We start from the raw sequence: 24,885 nt of genomic DNA on the forward strand, positions 1-24,885 counted from the left end.
ATTGTCCTTTCTCCAGCTGACACAAACAAACCTTTAAAATCAGACTCTTTCTTAGAGTTGGCAAGGAAGAAGGCAAGATTTCAGTTTCAGGTGAATTAATTGTGATATCCTGTAAGGATGTCTAACACAGCACTGATGGTGACACTCGCTGCTTATTAAGTAAGGTTTTTATCAATAGTTCCTGAAATCCTCTGCACTGAGGTAGTTTATAACTGACACTAATTGGAATAAAGCTACTTCTAAAACATCTCTCAACACAGAAGAATTTTCATTCCAGATCGATAAGATGGTTAATTCCCTTAGCCCCTTATTCCCCTCACACCTTGTCTATGAACACAGTGACTAACCTTTCCCTGGGGCCTTGGCACACTCCTGCAGCAGAGGAGGTGATGTGGAAGGATAAAAACATTACTCAGGCACACTTTACGAAAGTCTCTAGCAGTTGGCAATACTCAATCTGACCTTTATGTTGGATTTTGCCATAGTTTTAATCACTTTACCATCACTTGCAGGAGAGAAGGCGTCTTTAAAAGTGCCCTATTTAGCAAAAGCTTCAGAGCCAAAACTAAGTGTATGTTCTCATTATTTCACATGTTGTCAAATTAACCAGTACAGAGAAATGATAGCATTTTTTTTTTTTGCAAAGCTCTGAATTAAGGTAGGAGGGTATTTTGTTGCAATTATTTATATTTGATGTTGATCTTTTTGCTGGCATTTTCATGTTTATGCAGCAATGAATAATATATAGGTGAATTTATTGAATTCAAAGCTTTACTTTTAATTTCCTACAACTATGCCAAAGCCCTTGTAAATTTCTATGTCTTTTGTAAGAGTTTTGGGATTCTCTACTGTATTCTTTCTGTTTCTGCATAGTTGGCTGTTTGTTTTACAATAAATGATGTATGATTTGCAAAAAAAAAAAAAGTAATCACATATACTGGGTTAAAAGATTCTTCCATTTATTTATTAGTTGATGAAAGGCAAGGTTAACTTTTTAAAAAATATTTTAGACAGACACAATACCTTTATTTTATGTATTTATTTTTATGTGGTGCTGAGGATCGAACCCAGTGCCTCACACGTGCTAGGCAAGTGCTCTACCACTGAGCCACAACTCCAGCCCCAAGATTAACTTTGTCTCTGTAATAATGTCTAGCACCCATTATTATTATTTGCTCTAACAACTTGATTTTATAGAGACTTTTAGTACTCTCATTAATTTTATTTACTTTCTCATTTTCTTATTTTGGAAACATCAAGCTGGTAGTAAAGTTGCAATAAAGAGCCTTCAATTAGATTCATTAATTGTTAACATTCTGCTGTTTGATAGTTAATAGCAGACCTCAAGCCACTAATTGCAAAATGCTGTAACATTTCTCTTCTAAAATGAGGACATTGTTCCACCTCAATGTTATTATCATTAAGAAATTTAACAGAGATATAATGCCATTATCTTAAACATAGTACATATTCAAATTTCCAAAGTACCCCAATGAAATCCCTTATTTGTGCCCTTTTTTTCAGGATCCAATGAAGATACTGCATTGCATCTGGTTTTCAAATCCCTTTATTCTACTTTAATTTAGTTTTCAGCTATTTTTCCTTTCTTTTCTTTTTTAGAGAGAGAGAGAGAGAGAGAGAGAGAATTTTTTAATATTTATTTTTTAGTTTTTTCGATGGACACATCTTTATTTTATTTTTATGTGGTGCTGAGGATCGAACCCAACGCCCTGCACATGCCAGGTGAGCGCACTACTGCTTGATCCACATCCCCAGTCCATATTTTTCCTTTCTTGACATTAAAATTTTTAACTACACACTATCCCTGGGATGAGTACTTTTTCATAATAAGATTCAGGCAAAACATTTTTGACAGGACTAGTATGTGATTCTGCATCATATCAGGAAGTAATTGATATTGGTGTATAAATTAACTTTGATCATTTGGTTAGAGTGTGTCTGTGGGAGTTCTTTCTTGCAAAGACTCTTGTTTCCTTTTGTGATTAAGAAGTATTCTGTGGGCTGATACTCTGACCTTGTTCTCCAGTGATCCTAATCCCGTGGTTTTGGTATCCACTAATTCATAGTGCTTGAATTTATCATTACTATGGTGTTATCAACTGATGTCTTTCCAGTTTTATCATTTCCTTCACATTAGGTTTTTTGTGTTTTTGTTTTTGAAAGAGTTTCTCTTTCTTTCTTTCTTTCTTCAACCCTTGAAATTATTATTTTTGGGTATCATTATGAACAAATAGGTTATTTTCTTATTTAATATATTATAATTTAATAATTTGTCCCATTCTTTTTTTTTGTCACAATGCACAAATTGTCCCAAGTTTGACCAGTGAAAGCCACACTAGGTAGATTCTGCTATCTATTTCAGTCATTCCTATTTTCTTAAGTTTCTCACTAGAAATAAGCTTTGATTCAAGCTTATTTAGTTATAAAACAATATTTAGCCCAATTATTTGTAGCCATATTTCATTCAACCTCCTTATCAAATTTATTTTTCTCTATAAAAATCATGTAATTGCTCAGCTCCAAATATGAAAGAACTTGGAAGTCGTTATCCTTATAAAAGCTGCACATACTGAAAGTTAATGACTATTCATGGATCCAAGAGAAAGCTGAGGGCAAAGGTCTTATTGCCATCTCCTAAACAGCAAATTCAGAATCAGTGCTAAGATCTGCAGTGGAAAATCTCCTGAGGCCATGATTTACAGTAACACTTATATGGTAATTGTGATGAGTTGTGGATGCTGAGTGTGGACTAACATGAGAATGAAAAACTCCTGGGGAATAAATGCTGGGGGACCTTCACAACTTGGTGGAGTTACTTTCAGGAACCCCATCATATTCTCATGGTAAAGGGCCAGGAAAAGTTCCCTTGTGGCTTTGGCTCCAGGAGGGGAAATGTAACTCACTGAGAGCTCTCAGCTTATTAAAGACCTCTCCAGGGTCAAAGACTTTACCAGTGCCTTACCTCACCAAGGAGAAAGGGCACCTATTCAGCCCTTATTTTTTTCTTGCTGTCTGATGTCACTAAGTTGGGAATAAAACTCAGAAATACTTGTTAAGGCCACATACCATGGACATCAGCCCATGAAAAGATCAAACACTAAATGATTAGATTATAGAACACTTTCCCCCTCCACATACCTTTCCCAACACATCAACAGACTCCAGTGTAATGGTAGAGGTTTACAATTGTGAGAAATAAAAGGCACAGACTCTCTCAGGGATTCTTAGGGAAGCCTCAAAACAACAGAGGAGACAAAAACAAGGGTCACAGAAGCATTTGAAAACTCTGGCACACAGGTAGATGCAGCTACCATTAGACACACCCCATAACCTTGTCAGATAGCATAAAACCTCATGCAAAAGACCTGTTGACCTAAGTTCTATTATCTAACACATCATGTCTAACTTTCAACAGAAAATTACAAGGCATGCTAAATGTAAGAAAAACAATAAATGACAGCATGTAATTCAAAGAGTCTTCTCTTTATGAAGATATTTTCTACCTGTGGTTGCAAATAAAAATTCGTGTGTGTGTGTGTGTGTGTGTGTGATGAAATTTCATATAAAATATCTGATTGATAACTACAAAAATGAATACAATGACTCATAAAACAAGAAGAGAAATTTAATTTTTAATTCAGTACCACAGCAAATAAGTACAATTAAGGGAATATAATGAAAAAGAATTCTTAATAGAACATAAAAGAAAAAAATCTATTTTCCTTAGAAACAGAGAAACTAAAGTGAAATATTTGCATTGAAGGGACCTGCTGGTTTTATGGTCACATCTGCTAACCAGTCTGCTTCCTTGGCTCACAGAGATCCCCGTGACTGCTGAAAAAAAGTGATGCTTTGGGAAACATTTCCCCTTCGTGTAGCCCAGCATATTTCAGCAGCGTGTGTTCCCAAAACTCGCGGTTGAAAAACACTCAACCTCATGCCTACATTTCCTGAAAAGAAGATCAGCCCGGAGGTGATGCAGTAACATATGAAGCTTGCTCTCCAGACACAAAAATGAAATACAAAATCAGAATGAACACTGGCATGAAGAAGACGGAAACCTCATCACTTTGAGTTGAGAAGGCAATGCTATTATTAGTTACCAGAGACTGAGTGTTGTTTGGCATTGGGTGGTTCCAACAATGGGCTAGGTGCTGTAGAGAACATAGAATTAGAGAATGTTCTTGCCTAGAGTCCTCATAATCAAATCAGACAAACCAGACAGTAGCACAGTCCAGCAGACAGGATGGGGAAAGTTGGGTTCACATGGGGTACCTAAGGTCACTTTTATCCTTGAGAATACTCAATTTCCCTGCAATGAACCTGCCCTCTTGTGTTATATAAGTTCAGGGAAAGAGACTTGACATACTTTCTTATGATTTCCATTTGTATGTCACCCAGGAAGCCTGTTTTGCAAGGGAGTGTTGTTAGGTTTTCACTTGTCTTGTAACATGGTGTAGAAACATTTCTATAAAACCACTGGCCTGCTTTATTGGGGACTGAAGGAGGAACTCACAGGGCAGAGTCACTAGGTAGATATGTGACATTATATGGATGAACATCCCAGAGAAAGACCTGTGGGGCTAGATTTCTTCTGGGCCTTGTTACACATCATTCCTTTTGTGGTGCACACGTTCTCACCCCCACTCTGTCTTGCACAGTGAAGGTTGCATGAACAATCTAGATGAATTGAGATTCTTGGCACCAGACCGTCTGGTTTTGAGTTATCGGCTATTTACGGAAGATTTCTTGGTATGCCAATAACCCAGCAACTGGAAACATTTGGACCTATGTAAGGAAGTGAATGTACCCATTCACAAAGGATTCAGAGTTTTAAAAGGAATACCATGCATGGGAAAACTCAACTTGGATGGGTTAGATAATTTGTTTTGTCCCCCTATAGCTTTTAGTACTTATTTCTGCATAGAACTCAGCACTCCTGGTTAAGGTCATTGTGTGTTTGGCTCTATCTCTTCTTAGCATCTAACCTGTATGTGGCTAATGGAAGACACCAATGAAAATTTGTAGTGAATAAATGTCACAGAGGATGTAAGTCAGCTCTAACTCTGCATTTTCTTTCCACTTTCAAGGAAAACTCAAGTGTGACAACTTTTAGAAATCTTCATACTGTCCTCCAACCTCTTAACTATTTTTAAGACAGCTTATAGGCTCAGTTTTTTACAGCTTTTAAATTTTTTTTAATCTTATTTGTTCTTTTTAGGTGTACATGACAGTAGAATGCATTTGGGCACATTATATATACATGGAGTATAACTTATTCTAAGTAGGATCTAATTCTTGTGGTTGTACATGATGCAGAGGAGTTGCCCTGCTCATGTATTCAAATACAAGGATAGAAAAATTATGTCTGATTAATTCAACTGTCCTTCCTATTCCCCTCTCCCCTCCCTTCCCATCCTTTTATTTTTCCCTATCATACTCTCTTGTTGTGGGTTAGTATCCACATATCAGAGAGAATATTTGGCCTTTGGTTTTTTGGGATTGGCTTATTTCACTTAGCATGATATTCTTCAGTTCCATCTATTTACCAGCAAATGCCATCATTTCATTCTTCTTTATGGCCGAATGATATTCCATTGTGTATATATAGCACATTTTCTTTATCCATTCATCTGTTGAAGGATACCTAGGTTAGTTCCATAGCTTGGCTATGTGAATCAAGCTGTTATTTGATGTGGCTGTATTACTGTAGTATGCTGATTTTTAGTCCTTTGTGTATAGAACAGGAGTGGGAAAACTGGATCAAATGGTGGTTCCATTTCAAGTTTTCTAAAGAATCTCTGTACTGCTTTCCATAGTGGTTGCCCCAATTTACAGTCCCACAAGCAATGTATAAGTGAACCTTTCTCCCCACATGCTCACCAACATTTATTGTTACTAGTATTCTTGATAATTGCCATTCTGACTAGAGTTGAGATGGAATCTCAGTGTAGTTTTAATGTGCATTTCTCTAATTTCTAGAGATGCTGAACATTTTTTCACATATTTTTTGACCATTGTTATTTCTTCTTTTGTGAAGTGTCTGATAAGTTCCTTTGCTCATTTATTGATTAGGTTATTTGGTTTTTGGTTTTAAGTTTTTTGAGTTCTTCTTATATCCTTGAGATTAATGCTCTATCTGAGGTTCAGGTAGTAAAGATTTTCTCTCATTCTTTAGGTCTCTATTCACATTCTTGATTGTTTCCTTTGCAGTGAAGAAGCTTTTTAGTTTGATACCATCCCATTGATTAATTCTTGATTTTACTTCTTGTGCTTTAGGAATCTTATTGAGTAAATTGGTTCTTAAGCCAGCATGATGGTGAATTGGGACTACTTTTTCTTCTGGTAAGTGCAAGGTTTTTGGTTTAATTCCTGGATCCTTGATCCATTTTGAGTTGAGTTTTGTGCAGAGTGAGAGATAGGGGTTCAATTTCATTCTACTACATGTGGATTTCCTTTTTTCTCAGCACCAAACATGTAAGATGGCTTTGTTTAGATTCTTAAGAGTAGCTACTTCCAAACCCTCATTTATGTCTTTATGCATATATATCACAAGATGTGTGATATATATATATATATATATATATATATATATATATATATATATACACATACTGTTTTGTGACTAGATCTCTATCTATGTAATTTGAACTCAGAAGAATAGTTTAACTGTGAATTTAAAGACCATGTGGTATTTAAGTAACAATTTTGCTTCTTTAAATGTCCTTCAAAACCTTGTAGATTTTTAATAGAGGAAATAACTTTTAAGAAACCATTTTGTAAATATAATATATTATAGTCTAGCTTCCAGAAAGAGCTACCGATTCATATCCAGTCTGTCTTGGAGCCCATCAGCTGGTGAAAGACATAAGTACAAGAAGAAACGTGCCCCAAATGTCATGTAAACATGTTAGTCCTAACAAGTATGCCAAACCTAACATTGCAGGAGCTAAAGTGAATTAAAGGACCTGCCACACATGTGGGTTATTCCCCTCTCAGTGAAATGGGCTTGGGAAAAGTTTGTCTTTCTGAAAACATCAAAAATAGCTAGAAAGAAAATATTTATTTGGCACTTTTATAGGCTGAGAAGGTTATAATTTAATCTTAAATCCTCATCTCTAACATTTTACAGAAATGTTTTCATGGGCTGGGTGGTGGAAACATTTTAGAGATCTGTCTGTTAATGATAAAACATTGATCTTAATCAAGTACAAGATCTCCACACTTGAGTTTGACTACTTTTCTAGATTCAACATAAACTCCATGCACTATATTTCAGTGGAATAGATAAAGACGTATTTTATGGAGATACTATTTTCTAGGAAATAAAAAGCCATAAAATAATGATATAATATGAACTTGATTTCAGGAGCTAATTTATCTAATCTGCACATTTTAAAAATTAGAAAACTTGGGTTTTAAACATTGAAATGACTTATCCAAGGTCCTGTAGCTTCTGATGAGATAGTAGAGAAGATCATAGGTCTTCTGAATTCAATGCTATATGTCTTCCTTTAAAAAAATGCAGTGTTAACTTTCAATTTTAACACAATTGTCAATTTTTATATTGCTGTATGAAATAAAAAAAAAATCTCATGTACCTTTACCCAGTTTCCTCTAATGGTAACATATTACAAAACTGAGTATTATCATAATATCACATCCAGAATATCATAACCAGAATACTGAAAATGATACAATCAACATAGCACAGAGAGCCACAGCCGAAGGGGCCCCAGCAAACTTCCAGCTGCCGGCTGATGATTGGCTCACAGCGGCCCCAGCAACATCTAGCTGATTGGCTCCTCTGCGGTGATGCTCATTGGGCTGTTTCCCTGCCCTTTCAGACCACGGAGCTGCTCATTGGGGGACTTTTTTGGCTCCGCCCACGTGACCCAGCCAATCGGCCTCAAGAGCAGGAGGATTGTGGGAGGTGGGGAGAAGCTTGTGGGGGAGAGAGAGGCTTGTGGAAAGCCGGTGGTGGCAGTTGAGGCTCTGAGGGTTTTTTCTGAGAGGCTGTTTTGTTTGGCGTGTGTGGTTCTAAAAATAAAGTTAGTTTCTTTTGACAAGTGGCTCCTGATTGTGCCCAGCCAGACTGCGGCATTTGGTGGCTCGCACGGGGAGCGACTGAGGGTAAGTGAACTGCTCGCCCCTGAGGGCAGGGCAAGAGGATGGGTAGCCATTTTAAGATTCTTCTTTTGTTATTTTGTTTCACTTTTGTTTTAAGTTGCCTGTCCCTGGAGATGTGTAAGATGGAAGAAAAACCGCTCACATCTGAGGAACAGATAGGGAGAAAGGACGGATGGACATTTCAGGAGGCTATTATAATGATTTTGTGTTGTTCCAATTTTGTTTCACTCTGTTTCAGTTTTGTTAGGCGTTATCTTGTTGGGTTGTATTATAGTAGAAATACGGGATCAGAAATTAGTAAAAAACAAACTGAAAGAGTGTTAAGTAAATTGTTAGAGGAAGGAGGCATCTCAGTAAAATCAAGAACAATCAGGGCATACGTTGATACAATACAAAAATGTAGCCCATGGCTTTTTAAGGAGGAGTTGTTAAATATATCACAATGGAACCATCATGGTGAAGATTTAAAAAGAATAGAAAAGAAAAGCCCAGGGACTCTGCCAGTTGGCACATTGCCATTGTGGACGTTCATATCTTGTTTGCTTAGTCCAAAGCCTTCAGTTCAGACAATGGTAGAGGAAGAAGAAGACATAATGATTCAAGTAAAAGAGAAGGTCTCTCAAGTTAGTCAGACAGAGGAAAAGATTCAAGTAAAAGAGAAGGCCTCTCAAGCTAGTCAGACAGAGAAAGAAAGTGTAAAACAGAAAAAGCCATCAGGGGGAAAGTTACAACAGGAGACTGCTACTAACACCTTTCTATCACCAGAGGACGTAAGTGTCCAACTAACAAGGCCACCTCCATATGCTGGGAGGTCCCCAACCCCCGCAGTTGATAGTTGGGATCCTGAGACAAGATCTCAAATATTAACATGCCCTGTATTTGAGGCAGGAGGGCAGCGATTTTACCAAGTTTTAAATTTCAAAACAGTGAAGCAGCTAAAAGAGGCTGTAACAACCTATGGTCCTCAAGCACCCTTCACTGTAAGCATGGTCGAATCCATTAACAACTTGAACATGACGCCAGCAGATTGGGCTAATATGTGTAAAGCTGTGCTAAATGGAGGACAATACCTGTTATGGAAGGTTGCCAATGAGGAATTTTGCAAGGAGACGGCTAGGCGAAATGCAGCAGCTGGTTATCCTCAGAGAAATCTAGATATGTTGTTAGGAAAGGGACCTTATGAGGATCAGCAGCAACAAATTGCATATGATCCTGGTGTATACGCACAAATTGCTGCAGATGCAATTAAGGCATGGAAGACTTTACAAGGACATGGAGGTTTACAAGGTCAATTATCTAAGGTAATACAAGGAGCTAATGAACCTTATGCTGAATTTGTAGATAGGCTTATTCAAACAGCTACCAGAGTTTTTGGGAATACAGAACAAGCAATGCCATTACTAAAACACCTGGCTTATGAGCAAGCGAATCGTTGGTGCAGAGATATCATTAGACCATGGAAACATGAAGATTTAAACACATATATTAAATTATGTAGAGACATTAATGAACAAGAGCAAGTCGTGGCAGCTGCAGTAAAACAGGCTTTAGATGCCAGAGACATTAATGAACAAGGGCAAATTGTGGCAGCTGCAGTAAAACAGGCTTTAGATGCCAGGCCAAGAACATGCTACAATTGTGAACAAACAGGACATTTTAAAAGGAATTGCCCCATTGGAGGAGGGTTTAACAAAACTAGGTATCAAAGGAGTAGAATACCAGGTATTTGCCCACGATGCCGTAGAGGGAGACATTGGGCTAATGAATGCCGTTCTCAAACCACCATAGAGGGTACTCCATTATCAAAAAACGAACAAGGACCAGGTGTTTATCCACGATATCGTGGAGAAAGGCATCGGGCTCCATTGCCAAAAAATGGACAGGGGGGCCCAATGCTCCGGGGCCCAAAACCACAAATATACGGAGCACTGGAGGAACCCAGCAACCCCATCAGGGTAGTGCCCAGGACACATTGTCCATCAGATCCCTCATCAGACAAACCAGAGGGAGCGCAGGGTTGGACATCTGCGCCTCCGCCAGAGCAGTACTAACTCCAGAGATGGGAGTTCAAATCATTCCCACAGGGGTGAAAGGACCTCTTCCCAAAGGAACAGTAGGCTTATTATTGGGACGCAGCTCTTCTACTCTAAAAGGACTTATGATAAGTCCTGGGGTAATTGATCCCGATTATGAAGGTGAAATAAAAATTATAGCCAGTTCTCCAAAGGGTATATCAGTAATTTCACCAGGAGATAGAATAGCACAGTTACTAATAATACCCAGCCTACATGATAAATTTTCCAGTCGTACTGTAGAAAGAGGTTCCAAGGGATTAGGCTCCACAGGTGTAGATTGGGCTATGCTTTCTTTAAATTTAGATTCTCGCCCCATGCTAAAACTAAATATTCAAGGACATGAATTTAATGGGCTACTGGATACAGGTGCAGACCTTAGCATCATCTCTCGTCAAGAATGGCCAAAACATTGGCCATTACAACAAGCCACTCAAACGCTTCGAGGCCTAGGAGTGGCGACTAATCCCCATAGAAGTGCAATGGTATTAGATTGGAAGGATCCTGAAGGATGTGAAGGAACTATACAGCCATATGTATTGGATCATCTTCCCGTAAATTTATGGGGACGAGATGTCCTAGATCAATTAGGTTTGACATTAACAAATAACATCAACCAAAATGCACCCACTATTATGACTAGACAAGGTTTTAGGAAAGGAAAAAGATTAGAAAAACAAGAACAAGGTATAGCAGCACCAATACAAATAGATCAAGGAACAGACAGACATGGGTTGGATTTTCAGAAAGGGCCACTGAGACAATAAAAATTACTTGGAAATCAGAAAGACCAGTATGGGTTCCTCAGTGGCCCCTGACTAAAGAAAAGATACAAGCAGCCCATGACCTGGTCAAACAACAATTAGCAGAAGGACATATACAACCTTCTGTATCTCCCCATAATACTCCCATTTTTGTCATCAAAAAGAAATCTGGTAAATGGAGATTATTGCAAGATTTAAGAGCCATTAATAATGAGATGGTTATTATGGGACCTGCTCAATCAGGGATTCCTCAATTGTCTGCTTTGCCAAAAACCTGGTATGTTTTAGTTATAGATATTAAAGATTGTTTTTTTTCAATTCCAATTCATCCTGAGGATAGTCCACGTTTTGCATTTACTATCCCTGCACTGAATCATGAAGGTCCTGATCAGAGATATGAATGGAAAGTACTCCCTCAAGGGATGGCTAACAGCCCAACTATGTGTCAAATTTATGTTAACAAAGTAATCCAGCCACTTAGAAATCAAAATCCTGAACTACAAATATTTCACTATATGGATGATGTATTATTAGCACACAAAGATAAAAACACATTGCTAGAATGTTATGCCACACTTACAAACTTATTAAAAAATTATAATCTAGAGATAGCAATAGATAAAGTACAATTAAATTTTCCAATTAATTATTTAGGAGTTCTATTATCCTCAACCATGGTCCGTCCACCAAAAATTCAAATACGAGTAGATCAACTCAAATCACTTAATGACTTTCAAAAGTTATTAGGAGACATAAATTGGATAAGGCCTTATTTAGGTATACCAACAGGAGAGTTGGGACCTTTATTTGATATCCTAAAAGGTCCATCAGATCCAAATTCACCCCGAATGTTAACGCCTGAAGCAAGAAAGGCATTAAAAATCATTGAAACATATATGGAAAATATGCATTTGGATAGAATTGATATAAGTTTGCCTTTATTATTTATTGTACTACCAACAAAAAATATTCCTACAGGAGTATTTTGGCAAGAAGGTCCATTATTATGGATACATTTATCTTATTCTCCTAACACTATTCTTACTAGGTATCCTGAGGCTGTAGGACAATTAATACTCAAAGGAATAAAAGCAGCAAAGGGAGTGTTTGGAATTTCTCCCAATAAAATTATTACTCCATATACTATGAATCAAATTGATGAGTTAGCTAATGAGTTAAATACTTGGGCAATAATCATGTGCAAATCTAATGTTTCATTTGATAACCACTTACCATCTAATCCTTTATTGTCTTTTTGGTCATTGCATCCTGTAATTTTTCCAAAAATGACAAGAAAAACACCTATCATGAATGCTCCAAATATATTCACTGATGGGTCAAATAATGGTACAGCAGCAGTAGTTACCCCTGATCAAACTTTTACATTTTTAGTACCCAAACAATCAGCTCAAAAGGTAGAGCTTAATGCAGTTTTACAAGCTTTTGTGATGTTTAAAGATTCTGTATTTAATTTATTTTCTGATAGTCAGTATGTAGTTAATGCTATAGTATCTCTTGAAGATGCTGGTAGGATTTCCCCTTCTTCTACTGTTTTCTCTTTGCTTTCCACTATACAAAGTCTAATCTGGGACAGAAAAGATCCATTCTTTATAGGACATATCAGGGCACATACAGGATTGCCTGGAGCCCTTAGTTTGGGCAATGATTTAGCAGATAAAACTACACATGACATACATATTTTCTCTACACTAGAAGAAGCTATAAATTTTCATAAAAAGTTCCATGTCAATGCTAATACTTTACAAAAGCGTTTTAAAATAACTAAGGAACAAGCTAGACAAATAATAAAACAATGTCAAAATTGTGTGACCTTTTTACCACAAGTTAATCTTGGAGTCAATCCTAGAGGATTGATACCTAACCATATTTGGCAGATGGACGTCACACACTTGCCAGAATTTGGAAAATTAAAATATTTGCATGTTACAGTTGATACTTCTTCTGGATTTTTGATGGGCTCCCTTCATGCCGGAGAAAAAACTAAAGATGTTATAGCTCATTGCTTACAAAATTTTGCCACTGTGGGTGTTCCAAAACAGTTAAAAACAGATAATGCCCCTGGTTATACTTCTACCTCTTTTAAACAATTTTGCTCAACATTTGGCATTACTCATATAACAGGAATCCCATACAATCCACAGGGACAAGGCATAGTTGAAAGAGCTCATCAAACTATTAAAATGTACTTATTAAAGCAAAAAGAAGGAATTGGGAAGGGGTATATATTCCCCAAAGATAAACTTAAAATAACCCTTTTTACTCTAAACTTTTTAAATTTGGATTCATCAGGACTTAGTGCTGCGGAAAGGCATATGTGTCCAAAAAATGTACATAAGCCCAAGGTACTTTGGAAGGATATTCTAACAGGACAATGGAAAGGTCCTGACCCAGTAATTGTCTGGAGTCGGGGGTCTGTTTGTGTGTTTCCACAGGGAGAACAGCAGCCGATTTGGATTCCAGAGAGATTAACCAAGGTCCTGACCCAGTGATTGTCTGGAGTCGGGGGTCTGTTTATGTGTTTCCACAGGGAGAACAGCAGCCGATTTGGATTCCAGAAAGATTAACTAAAGCGATTTCTACAGACCAAAAAGAAGATGATTTGGCTCAAATCCATAACAACTGATATCCAAAACTCCAGTTTGGCTATTCTTACATCTGCAACAGAACCAGGATGCTTTTTTCAATATCTATTTTATTATTGCCCTTTGCCATATCATGAAGTTCTATTTTGTTTTTTGAGCTCATACAGACCTAGGTTAATGTTTTGCTGATCAGTTCTATTTTTTGACTATAGAGTTTTTAAACATTGCAATGGAGATTTCACCTGTAAAAAGTTATAAGGCCTTTACTATAATGTTATGTGTTGTATGTATTATATTATGTGTGCACACTTGTGTTTTGTGTTATATGTTTGAATGTATGTATGTCCATATATCATATATGATGAGCGCTCATGATAAAATGGATCCAAATATTTTTTTTTAATTCACGTGATTTAAATGGTTTAATTTAATTGGGTAAACAGCTGTTAAAGATTGTTTTAATATGTGAACACAAAAGAAGGTTAACAGATCTGTTTGTTTACTTTCACCTTTCCTTTTCATTATATTTAATAATTCTCTTAAAGATAATGTAAATTGTTAAGAAAATTGTTTTCTTTTAGTGCCTTCTGTAATGTTACATAATTTTTTCTTTAGCCATTATTGCCAGAATTCCTATCTTCATCCCAGTGCTGGTGAAGTCAAAGATAAAACCAATCTACAGCTTCTACAATAGCCATCACTGAACTGCTTGCAGAACTTGCCTGGACACATTGTGAGCTCACCTGTATGCATTGTGAACTATCTGTTGGTGCAGCGACTTGTGGTAGTGTTGGGGTATTTTTGCTGATGATGTCATCGGTGGTACAATTTTTCCAAAAGGAGCCGTCAATTGGCTTGGTGTATCTTCCTCCCTTCTGCTTGTCATGATCGTCCAGCTAAAATTTGGGGGCCAACAGAGGTGAGGCAAAGAACCTCACCCCCCCGCTGGTACAAAGACCTCTCCACAGGTGTGGCTGTATACTGGACCGGTAGTCAGTGACGGGTAAGATCCAATTGCAATGGTACCAACCTAAGGACCATATGTACTATTGGACAACCTAAGGCAGGCACGGTCCCTAAGCCACATGCTTGTTGTTTAAACAGAGAGGGGGAGATGTTGAGAGCCACAGCCGAAGGGGCCCCAGCAAACTTCCAGCTGCCAGCAAACTTCCAGCTGCCGGCTGATGATTGGCTCACAGCGGCCCCAGCAACATCTAGCTGATTGGCTCCTCTGCGGTGATGCTCATTGGGCTGTTTCCCTGCCCTTTCAGACCACGGAGCTGCTCATTGGGGGACTTTTTTGGCTCCGCCCACGTGACCCAGCCAATCGGCCTCAAGAGCAGGAGGATTGTGGGAGGTGGGGAGAAGCTTGTGGGGGAGAGAGAGGCTTGTGGAAAGCCGGTGGTGGCAGTTGAGGCTCTGAGGGTTTTTCCTGAGAGGCTGTTTTGTTTGGCTTGTGTGGTTCTAAAAATAAAGTTAGTTTCTTTTGACAAGTGGCTCCTGATTGTGCCCAGCCAGACTGCGGCAGATACAATCAACATAGCAGATATTGACATCATGGCCTGGATTTCTCTTGTTGCCCTTTTATAGTCACATTCACTTCCTCCTTATCCTACCCCTTCTGTAAGCCCTGACAAATAATTGGCCCCTGCCATGTTGTAATTTCAAAAATGTTGAGATGGTGTCCTGTAGTATATGATAGTTAATCTGCTATCAATTTGATTGAATTGAGTTGCCTAAGATTAAGAGACTTAAGGATGTATCTATGAAGATGTTTCCAGGGAGATTAAACAATGGAACAGAAAACTGAGGAGAGACCCACTCTGAGTGTGAAGGGCACTAATACTGGGAACCCAGATGAAACAAAGAAGGAGGAAACCAAGGCAGATGTAAATTCAATTCTTGTTGAGTGGGTGCGTCTATTGCTACTGATATAACCCATGGACATTGGGCCCCAGCTCTTTCACTCTCTTCTCAAGTGGATTGTCACTATGGATTCTCCAGGGAGTTTCCAGGCCTTCAGTCTTGGACTGGGACTCATTGGTTCCTTTTGTTCTGAGACTTTAGCTTCTTGAACTAAGCAGTTGCTGATTCTACCAGGTCTCTGGCATGTAGATGGCCATTGTAGGACTATCCAGCTTCTGAGTTTGTAAGCCAATTTCATAAATTCCCTTTTATAATCATAAATATACATATCCTGCTGGTTTTGTTCCTCTAGAGAATCCTGACTAATACAGATTTTGGTATCAGGCATGGTTCTAGAGAAACAGAATTGTAAGGATGAATTTCCTTAGTTGGTTTTGTGGTCTCTGGAGTTGGCTCTCTAAATTGGTCAGGCCTAAAGTTGCTAAAAACTCTCCTGATGGTAGCAATGAGAAAATTGATAATCCATGCAGTGAACTGTTTAAAGAGATATGTGAAGTGAACACACTTTAGGCTCCTAATTCGCCACTTGTGAGGGGCAAGGAGTTTAGTGGCTCTATACTTTTTGAATGTTTATGGAAAACTATGAACTATGATGTTGGCTGCTTGCTCCTGGCTTCACTGGACAAAGTAACAAAGGAGAAGTTTGAGCTCAGATATTGAATTTCTCAGCTCCAGATGCACGCAACCAATCTAAATGCTTTTCAGTGTGCTTTGAAGATGATTCTTCTCTCTTAAAGTCATGGGGCCAAGGTTACTAAAAAACAAACAAAAACCTTCATCCTGAACTTGGCTTAATTACAATGAATGTTTCAAGTCTTGAAGTGTGTCTGCAGTTAAAGTGAGGGCAGTGCTTGGAAAGGAATGGAATCCTCTAAATTGGGATGGAGACACGTGGGAGGACCCTGATGAAGCTGGAGACACTGGGCTCCCATATTCTTCGCTTTGCCAATATTTGAAGAAAGAGAAACTTTTGTAAGGGGGACACCAAGCATTCTGGAAGAGCTCTCTCCTTGCTCTTCTCTGTTGTTGGAACTTATAGTGGGAACCACTGTCTCTCAATTGGAAAACTTAAATGCAATAAGTCTAATTGGATCCTAGGATGGCAGGGGCCAAGTGGTGGCACTAAACCTCCAAAGAAAAGGTGTTGTATTTACTATAATGGGCAATAAAGGAGAAGCCATGAACCAACTGTTTGACTCATGTAGATCTATGGTGTTGGCTAATAAATCATGGTGTTCCTGGAAGCAAAATAGACGGGAAACCCAACAAATTCTTACTCTATTTATATAAGCAGAAAATTCCAGGCCAAATGTACGAAAGTCTGCCTTGAATCATGACAGCAGAGAATCATGTCCCCTCAACCAATTTTCACACCTGAGCCAGTTTGCGTATCAGAACCCCTTGAATGAAGTGGAGACACGATCCCCTTGAGGATGGACCCAGGTAAAATACCAGATGTTTTACTGCTTATCTGTCTCCCATCCCTTCCCAAAGGGACATAAGCCTTTTACCTTTAGGGAAAATGAAATAATTAGACTACTAGACACTGGCTCTAAACTGGTACTGATTCCAAGAGATCCAAAATGTCATTGTGGCCCTCCACTCAAAGTAGGGGCTTATGGAGGCCAGGTGATCAATGTGATTTTAGCTAATGGCTGACTCAAAGTAGATCTATTGCACCTCTAAAACATCCTGTGGTTATTTTTCCAATTCCAGAATGCACAATTGAGACAGATATACCTAGCACTTGGCAGAACCCCCACATTGGTTCCTACCTGTGGAGTGAGAGCTATTATGGTATGAAAGGAAGTCATTAGAGTTAGAGATGCTTCCACCTGGGAAATTAGTAAGTCCAAAACAATATCACATCCCTGAGGAAATCAGAATGCCACCATCAAGGACTTGAAAGATGTACGGGTAGTGGTTCCCATTACATCCCCATGTAAATATTCTGTTTGGCCTGTGCAGCAGATTGATGGGTCTTGGAAAATGAGAATTGATTATCATAGCTCAATCAGCTGTTGTCTTCAATTGTAGATGCCATACCAGATGTAGTTTTTTGAGCAGATTAGTAGATCTCCTGGTATTTAGTATGCAACTATTCATCTGGAAAATGCCTTTTTCTCCATATATTTTCATAAGGCCCACTGGAAGCAATTTTATTTCAGCTGTCAAGGTCAGAAATTCACCTTTACTGTCCTACCTCAGTGGATATCCACTCTTCAACCCCGTGTCATGACTGAATTTGCACAAATCTTGATTGCCTTCTCTTCTACAAGATATCATGCCAGTCCATTACATTGATGACATTATGTTAACTGAACCAAAGGAGTGATAGATAGCATCCACTCTGGATTTGTTTGTGAAGCTTTTGTGTGTCAGGGAATGGGAAATAAGTTCAACTAAAATTCACAAGATTTCTACCTCAGTAAAATTTCTAGTTCTCCATTGTTGTGGAGATACTGAGATATACCTTCTAAGGTAAAAGCTAAGTTGTTCCATCTGGTCCCCCTGTGACCAATAAAGAAGCAAAATGCCTAGGGGCCTATTTGTATTTTGGAGGTAGTGCATTCCTTGTTTGGGTATGTTGCTCTGGTTCATCTATCAAGTGATACTAAGAGCCACTAGTTTTGATGGAGACCCAGAACAGGAGAAGACTCTGCAACAGGTCCAGGCTTGTGTGTAGGCTACACTGCCATTTGACCCATATGATACAATGGTACTTGTGGTGACGGGCAAATAGAGATGCTGTCTGGAGTCTTTGGCAGGCCCCAAAGGTGAATCACAGAGGAGGACCTTGGATTTTGAAACAGGGTCCTGCTCCCATCTGCAAACTATTCTCCCCTTGAGAAATAGCTCTTGGTCAGCTACTGTGCCTTGATGGAAACTGAATGTTTGACCATGGGTCACCAAGGTACCAGGCAATCTGAGCTGCCCATCATGAACTGGGTGTTTTCTTTACCACCAAGACATAAATTTGGATGTGCACAGCAGCGATCCATCATCAAAAGGAAGTAATATGTATGTGATAAGTCCCCAGTGGGTCTTTGTTATGGTTTTGATATCATGTGTGCCCCAAAAACTCACGTGTGAGAAAATGCAAGAAAGTTTAGAGGTGAAATTATTGAACTATGAGATTCTTAACTTAATCGGCGCATTAATTCTCTGATAGGGATTAACTGGGTGGAATTAATGTATCTAATTTTATGTAGGTAGCGTGTGGATGGAAGACGTAGGTCACTGGGGGCATGCCTTTTGGATGTATAGTTTGTCTCTTGTCTGCAAAGTCTCTCTTTTTCTCTTTCTCTCTTTCCCTCCCTCACTCTCTCTTTCTCTCTGCCTCCTGTTGCAATTTCCTGAGCTGCTTTTCTCCTCCACACCTGTCCACCACCAAGATGTTCTGCTTCACCTTGGGTCTAGAGCAATGGAGTTGGCCATCTATGGAATGGGACCTCTAAAACCAGGAAACTTGAATAAACTTTTCCTCCTCTAAAATTATGTTTGTCAGGCTTTTTGGTCACAAGAGCAAAAAAGCTCACTAAAACAGTCCTTAAAGCAAAAGTAAGTTACATAAAAAGCAATTCAATTGTCCATGATTCCTACTCCTGCTGCAATGCTGTCTGTCCTCCAATGTGAACCTATGGCCTTGTGGGATGTGCCCTATGATCAATTGACAGAGGAAAAAAATGATGAAGTTTAGGTATTTCTGCATGGTATGCAAGTACCACCCAAAAGAGGGCTGCTGTACTACAGCTTCTTTTGGGGACATCCCTGAAGGACAATGGTGAAGAGAAATCTTCGCAGTGGGCAAAAATTTGGGCAGTACTCCTAATTGTACATTTGGCTTGGAAGGAAAAATGACCAGATGTGTGATGATTAATGGGTTATAGCCAATGGTTTGGCTGGATGGTCAGGGACTTGGAAGAAACATGATTGGAAAATTGGCGACAAAAACATTTGGGGAAGAGGTATGTAAATAGACCTCTCCAAATGGGCAAAGGATATGAAGATATTTGTGTCCCATGTAATTGCTTACCAAAAGCAATTACTCAATAGAGGAGGACATTCATAATTAAATGATAGGATGACCCATTCCATGAATAGCAGTCTACTTCTTTACCTAGACACCCCTGTCATTGCCCAATGGGCTCATGAAAAAGAGTGATTGTGGTGGCAGACATGAAGGTTTGTATGGCCTCAGGTACAGGGACTTCCACTCACCAATGCTGACCTGGTTATGGCCACCCTGAGTGCTCAATTTGCCAGCAGCAAAGATGGATATTGAGCCCCAAATATGGCATCATTCCTTGGAGTGATGAACTAGCAACCTGGTGACAGGTTGTTTATATGGGACTACTTCCAATATAGAAGGGGCAATGCTTTGTTCTTACTGGAATAGACACTTATTCTAGGCATGAACTTGCCATATCTACATATAATGCTTCTGTCAAAACTACCATCTGTGAACTTAATGCTTTATCTACCATCATAGTATTTCACACAGCATTGAGTCTGACCAAAGAACACACTTCATAGCCAAAGAAATGTGAAAATTGGCTCATGTTCTTGGGATTTGCTGATTTTACCATGTTCCCCACCATCCTGAGCAGCTAATTTGATCAAATGGTGGAATGGTTTTTTGAAGACATAGTTATAGAACCACCTAAGTGGCAATGGTTTGCAGGATGGGACAAGGTTCTCTGGAAGACTATATATTCTCTTAGCATCCAATATACTGTATTGTTTCTCCTATAACTAGGATTCACAGGACCAGGCATCAAGGGGTGATTACTTCTACTAATTCACTAGCAAAATTTTTACTTCTTGTTCCTACAGTCTTTTGTTCTGCTGGCCTAGAAGTCTTAGTTCTGTAGTAGGGAATGCTTCTTCAATGAGGTACAACAATGATTCCATTGATGTGGAAATTAAGACTTCCCCAGACCACTTAGGGCTTCTTCTGCCTCCAGTCCTCGGGCTCAGAAAGGGAGTGTTGGTGTTGGCGAGAGTGATTGATCTAGATTACCAAGGGAAATTGGACCATTATTCCACAGTGGAGGTAAGGAAGGGTGCAGGAGATACCTTAGGGTGTCTTTTAGTATTGCCCTATCTTGTTATTAAGGTCAGTGGGGAACTAAAACACAATTCAGGTAAGATGACAAATGGCCCATATGCTTCAGGAATGAGGATGTGAATCACCCCTTCAGGCAAAGAACCAAGACCTGCTGAGGTGCTTGCTGAAGGCAGAGGGAATACAGAATGAGTAGTATAAAAACGTGCTTGTGAATCCCAGGTATGGCCATGTGAAAAGCTGTGGAGTAGAAAGTTGTAATTGTCATAAATATATTTTTTTCTATTTTATTAAGAATATGTTTGTGCATATATACACATATATTAAATAAACATTTTTGCTTTCTCTTCTCTCACAATCCTTTATTATGTAACATTATTGATTGACTTAATATCAATACTTAAGTATTTTAAAATATACATTATAGTATTTAAGTTGTGGTATGTCAGGAGAAGAATAAGCATCATTGAAAAAATATGTCTCCTATTCTGGGGAATAAATTAGTTTATTTTCAGTTATACAGAAGACAGTTTATCATTTCAGGAAGAGTTATTGTGTTTATTTGTAGTTTAACTGTGATTTAAAGATATATGGTTAGGTGTCAAGGTGACAAAGGTGGACTTGGGAGAGTTGAAGTAGATTGTCTGTTTGATTGGACTGAGAAACATTTAGGATTAGGAGATTTCTGAGTATGTTTATGATGGTGTTTCCAGAGAGATTAGCTTGCAGGACAGCAAACTGTGGAGAGAGACTAGTTCAGAATAGTGGAGTCCATTAGGTTGGGGACCTAGATGGACCAAAGGCAGGAGGAAGCCAAAATGCATGCAAGCTCAGTTTTTCTTAAGGGTGTTCCTCTATTGCTATTGCCATCATCAGTGGACATCAGACTCCAGGTCCCTGACTCTTCCAGTGTGGATTCTCACCAGCAGTTCTCCATGAAATTTCCAGGCTTTCAATCTTGGACTAGGGTTGCATGATTGGTCTCTCTTGTTCTGAGGTTCCAGTTTCTTGCACTGAGCAGTTTCCGGTTCTTCTGGTTCTCTGGTATGCAGACAGTCATTATGAGACTGTCCAGATTCTGATTGAGTAAGCCTATCTAATATTATAATTATACATATACCTATTCCGCTGCTTCTGCTCCTCTATAGAACCTTAATAAATCATATGTAAATTTTTGGAGCTGTTTTTTTTTCACCTAGTAATTCACTGGAGATTCATCAAGATTGTGCATATCAATACTGTGTTCTCTGTTTTGTTCTGAATATTCCAAGCTATAATTGTACTGCAGTTTGTCAAACAATTCACCTGTTGAGGGACATCCATGCTATTACCAAGTTTTGCTTGATACAAATAAATTGCCTACATATTCATTTAGAGGTAATTCTCTGGATGAAATGAAATTACTGGATCAAACGGCAAGTGCATTTGTAGTTTCAGAAGAAATTGTCAGACTTTTTCACAGTGGTTGTACCATTTTATATTCCTCCCAGTAATATAGGAGTAATTCACTTTCTCTACATCCTTTTCTGCATTTGGTGTTGTCATATTCTTTTTGTAATCCTAATAGGCCTATAATGATAGTTTAATAGCTCCAAATTGTATTATTATTGGTGAATGATATTGAATATCTTAATGTGATTATTTTTCATCAGTGTTTTCATGCTCTTTGTCCATGTTTTACCTGAATCATAGTCATCCTTCAGTATCCATGGGAGATAGGTTCTAGTACCCCCTGTGGATATCAAAATGTACAGATGCTCAAGTCTCTTGTTTAAAATGACAATACAGTTCTTCATATTTCTTATGCATATATTCCTGTATACTTTAAATTACCCTAAATTATTTACAATATCTAATACTAATGCAAATACTGTGTGACATTATTATACTGTATTATTTAGGAAATGATGAGAAAAAAAACCATTAAGCACAGATGTTCTTCAACTATCCCCCTTTTTTTCTTTTAGCAACAGTGAAATTGTTTTATTTATAAAGAGCTTTTTATGTTGGGTGTGGTTCCACATGCCTATAATCCTGAGGCTGAGGCAAGAGGGTTGCAAAGTCAAAGCCAGCCTCAGCAACTTAGTGAGGGCCTAAGCAACTTAGAGAGACCCTGTTTCAAAATAAAAAATAAAAAGTGCTTAGGATGTGGCTCAGTGGTTTAGAACCCCCAAGTTCAATCCTTGGTACAAAAAAGAAAGAAAGAAAGAAAGCGGAAAAAAAGAGCTTTTTAAAATAAATTTAGGTGTTGGAGGTATGGCTTAGTGGTAAAGTGGTTGCCTGAGTTCAACCCCCAGCACCATAGAACTAGAATGTTCTTCCCCCACTGCCCCACTTGGTAGATTTCTAGTCCTGTCAGGCTATTCTCAGCCACTCTCTCCTCAGTCAAAATTCTCAAACTCTCAACTTCTGAAGAGCTACGCTGTGTCTCTGCAACATCACATGTCTGTCATTAGTTGGGTAAATATATTGAAGACTTATTAGTCTTTTGTTTTTATTGGTTCTAACAAAAAGTTGAAAAAAATCTTATACCACTCACATTTGTTTTTGTAGCACTGAGGAATTGAACTCAGGAATATGCTAGGCAAACATTCTATACTTCAGCAATCTACTTTTTTCTTTTTATGAGTCAGGGTGGAACCAACTTACTGAGGCTGGCCTCGATTTTATGATCCTCTTGCTTCAGCCTCCGGAGTCACTAGGATTATTGGCATGTACTACTTTGCCCAGTGAAATTATCTTGACTTTCAAAACCAACTTTGTTCCATACCCAACTTGTTCCTTGGATCATGAATTAATATGCAAAGTGTAAGAAATGAAACAAACAACCCCCGCACAAATTGTAAAGAAAACAGACATTTCCCTTCAGAGAAAATTATAGCTAAGATGTTTAGCTATTAAAGTGGTCTCCACCAAGCCTCAGGTTGAGTGAGGTCACTGCAGTGGCTCAGGAAGGGTCATACTCCCTTCTTCCAAATCAACCTATCACGGAACACCTGTTACGATGTAGAGAACCAGCCGTTTGGACTGGACTTAAAAGTGTTCAGACCTGTAAGTCTGGTCTATGAAAGAAAATATTATTTTATATTTACTGTGCTGGGGATGGAACTCAGGGCCTTTCACATGCTAAGTGAGTGCTCTACCTCTGAGTTACATCCCTAGTTTCCTAGTTTCTCTTGAAATGAGGTCTGGCTATGTTGCCTAGGCTGGTTAGGAACTTCTGCACTTAAAAAGTCCTCCTGCCTCTGCCTCCCAAGTGGCTTGAATTACAGGTGTGCATCACTTTGCCTAGCTGAAGAAAAAAATGTTAAATTGAGGGTGAAACAATAAATGCTTTGGGGTCACTACGTGTCCATATTCTGCAACACAGCCCAAGGGGAAAAAAGGCAAAATATCTCCTTCAATGCTAAGGGGACATCTCACAGCCCCATCATACCCAGGTGTAACTGCTTCCCCTGGCATGCTTCCTTCTTGTCTTCTGGGTTAGGCATGGGATATCAAGGTTTTCATTTATCAGCACTTTCACTTTCTCTTTAATAATTTGGAACAATGACATTGGCCTGGTTTAATTTCTCCTTTTCCATATAGGTAAGACTTTTCTTTGACTACACAAGTTCTCTGTGTTCTACTTTAGTTTCAAAAACTACAAACATATTGAAATCATATTATGAATAAAAAATAATGTGGGGTTCAAAAATCACAATATGAGATAGTCAACCGCGTGCGTGGCTTATATGCCATCCCTCTTCCCAGCAGCAGGCTTATATCTAAGCACTATATCACTGCAATGCTGCTCCAGGATTATATAGTCATTATGCTCTAAGAGTCATTTGAACAACCAACACCAAGATGGGCTGCCCTCTCCAAAGGAAGCCCGATTGTCTTCTGCAATAGAGTTGTTGTGCATGGCCCCTGGGAGGGTGGTGGTGTACTGGGGACATGGTAACCCCAAGCGGCTGAGTGAAGTTTGGAGATTAATATTGAAAACTGCACTTTGTATATCATCAGGAATCTGCTGCGGTTTCTCATCGTCAAACCACCCCTCCTCTCTGGGCAAGATTGGCCAAACAGGCCAACTCAAACTTATGCAGCTTTTTCTGGAGCAGCAAGCAATGGACACTAGCAATGATCTATTTTTGAAAAGACTGAAGTGGGAAGTGTATGTAGTTTAAAGTTTTCATGACCAGAGAGAGTGAGAGTTGCTGCTCATCATTCGCACTTAAGTTTTGCTGCTTTCGATGGACCAGAAACACACGAACTGCTGAATTTAGAACAGTCTCGGCTGTTTCAAACTCTTACGA

This window comes from Marmota marmota, unplaced genomic scaffold (genome assembly GCF_001458135.2).
Source record: "Marmota marmota marmota unplaced genomic scaffold, marMar, whole genome shotgun sequence".
Lineage (NCBI taxonomy): Eukaryota > Metazoa > Chordata > Mammalia > Rodentia > Sciuridae > Marmota > Marmota marmota.